We start from the raw sequence: 3,488 nt of genomic DNA, 5'->3' as shown, positions 1-3,488 counted from the left end.
CTCATTTTAATTTTCTTTACGTATGCTATTAACATGTACAGCACTTTGTGAAACCCTGGTTTTACGTTAAAGTGCTTTAGAAATAAAGTTGGTATGGTATGGTATATATATATATATATATATATATATACATATATATACATATATACACATATATATATATATATATATATATATATATATATACATACATATATATATACATACATATATATATATATACATATACATATATATATATATATATATACATATATATATATATATATATATATATATATATACATATATATATACATATATATATATATATATATATATATATATATATATATACATATATATATACACATATATACACATATATATATATATATATATATATATATATATATATACATATATACACATATATATATATATATATATATATATATATATATATATATATATATATATATATATATATATATATATATATATATACATAATAACCAAGCAACTAACTCTGGGGTTTAGGAAGAATATTCTGAATAAGAGGAATTATCCAGTATTCTAACAAAACAGCTACTCTATTTTTTTTTGACAGAGAAAACATATCAAATTTTTAAACTGCAAAATTTTAGCATTTCATGAAAAATAGGAGCTCCTTTTGAAGTAGATGGCAGCAGTATATCTCAAAAAGGCTTTGACACGGATAAAAGAAAGGGCTGGAAAAGTAAGTGTTACCGGAAAGAAACAGGGAACATTTTGCAACTTACCATTGGCAACAGGTCCAATACATGATTGAGTATAAAAAGAGCATCTTAGAGCGCCAGAGTTTCTCAGAATGTCATGGCTCCTGGGCTGGTTAGAAGGTTTCTGTTTTAGTGCATTTTTTTCAGTCACCTGTTGCTTTCTGACGGGCAGCCCCCACCTAGCCTTGTCTATTCGGTGGAGTTTCCAGCACCTATGCTTCACCCTGCACACCTGTTGCTCATCTGCTCGTCAACCCACCAGCACCTTCCAAAATCATTGCCATTCACAAATACAGGTTAAAGCTCTATCATGCGAAAAAGAAGCCACGTGTGTACATGGTCCACAATCGTCACTGCCTTCTCAGAGTCAAAGCTCATTTAAAATGGGCTGAGGCAAGGGTCAAAGTGCTGTGTGGGCAGACAAATCAAAATTTGAACATTCTGTTTGAAAAACACTGACACTGTAACCTCTATATGTTATCAGTATTTAATTCAATCGCCTGCATCTCTGATGATACAGAGATTTAAACAAGGAACAAAGACATCTACACTCTAAGAAATGACACACTGATGTTGGTAGCATTATGTAAATGTTTTATGTTAAAACTAATGCCACCAATTGATTTTTAACTTTAAACACAAGTATGTTGTTTTGAATTTAATTAACAACATAAGATTTCAATACAACAAAATGCAGTAAATTAAATCCAACGTAAAAAGTTCATTTAAAATGAAGAGCACTTTAATTTAAAGAGGATTGTCCTAATAGGCTCTCCATACTTCTAAGTTTGCACATGTGCAGTGTGGAAGTTTGATCATCCGCCATTTTCAACTGAGACTTGCATATGCTTAGTATCCTGGATAGAATCCATCGCCATCTGAGGATTATTTGGTAAGTACAACAATTTAAGGATGACAAATTTGATTAATGTATACTAACTGATAAACATCTGACACTTTCGGGAATACTTTTGCATTTTTTTTAAACAAATGATGCCTGGTAAATTTTTTAACACTCTAGTTTGTATACCTCTCTCACGTGTTAGAAGTATGAAGACATTTAACAAATATTGTTGAACCTGCTTCGGTGTAATTTTCCAAAATCTTTTGCGATTCCTGTTAAGGTGAGACTTGCCTACTAAGACCGACAGTTTTAAAATTACTCCCAACATCTACCGCACCTGCTCCCTGACATCAGTAATGACCACCGGGAGCGCCAGCGATCCTGTAGTTTGAAGAATGAAATGAATGTATAGTGTATTTTAGAAATGTGCCTCAATTAACTTGCTACATTGTTTGAAAGAATTCGACTCCATGTTGATTTCTGGTTTAGTGTCAAACGCAGGGATTTAAGCGATTAACATTTTGATTTGTAAAGTATAAGACATGCGTTCATCTGTTGTCATTGAAGTGCAGAATAATGTGTAATACTGTTATATATAATCCATTTAACTCCTTGTATCAGTTTCCATTGGCTATCATCGCTACCGAAGACAGGAAATCATCAAAGACATGCCATTCATTGCAGAGGTCAAAAACAGATGGCCTGCCCTGTTTTCAGAGACTGAGGTAATTCTTACTAACTTTGTTATTGGAAGTCATTTTCATAAGAACTTGTATTTGAAGAACAAAGTACTGTAAATTGTTAATTTTAAAAGATACAAAATGTTTGACTGAAAGTTGTAACATTCTTGCATGTGGCCTCTAATCAAATTAATAGAGAATACTCTCTAGTTGTAATTTTTAATATGTTTCAGGTTGTTGCGGAGTTCGCCCGCATCACCATGGTCCCTTTGTTGTCGACTTTCATGGCCAAGCTGGACCACTACGCTGACCACCTTAGAGTGTTCAAAAAGAAGGGGGGAACAGCTAAACGCAATATCAACTTAATCATGGCAGCCATGGATAGGGTATGTATTTTAGTTGACCTTGATTGAGCTCTGAAATTATTTGAATGCTTCTTCAACTTCTGTGTCTGTCATTAATCAGAATTTTTTTTCAACTGAATATGTGTAAATTTGAATATTTTGTAGATACATGTGAATCAGTGACATGCAGTCAAGTGAGGCACCTTAATGAGAAGTAAAATACTAACAAAAGAGAAATTCAATTTGTACACTAGATTTTAAATTTGCTTTCTGTGTGATTTCAATATTTTTATGGTCAAAATTGCTGTCATTACGGATTTTCTGTTCAAATACAAGGTAAAACGCTGAGAGGAGGCAATGATGATGCTGTGTCTCACCACAGACACACACATGCGCAATCCCACTGCTGTTTCTCTAAATTGCCAACGTACATGTTTGATTACACATGTAATACAGATGATGACTTGCAGACTACCTAATGTATTTGACGAATCTGTGTTACATGTTTAATGTTATTGGTCATAAATGTGCTGCAAAAATGCATGGAGTGAGGCTGATGGAGGGCAGTGCTGAACCCTAAAGGCAACATGTATAAGAGGTACACGTATATGGATTCACAGTGTAATCACATTACACTGAGAGCGCCATTGACACAGTGGATAAAGCAGCACTCTTAGGGAGCATCAGTAAATTTCACAAAGGACAAATTGACACCAAATCAGTCCTAAGCAATGAGACGCACCAATTTTATTTTAATGCATCTCCTATTTATAAATTAATAAATTGATGTAAAATGAATGATTTTTCTATAATTGTTTCCAGGTCATTTGACCAATTTATTTACTACACACAAAAAATGAGACACACCAAACCTAAATAAATT

The sequence above is a fragment of the Diplotaxodon limnothrissa genome, linkage group LG7 (genome assembly GCF_057381915.1).
Source record: "Diplotaxodon limnothrissa isolate DT_005_m linkage group LG7, D_limnothrissa_male_GT1.1, whole genome shotgun sequence".
Classification (NCBI taxonomy): Eukaryota; Metazoa; Chordata; class Actinopteri; order Cichliformes; family Cichlidae; genus Diplotaxodon; species Diplotaxodon limnothrissa.
This window is presented reverse-complemented; position numbering follows the sequence as displayed.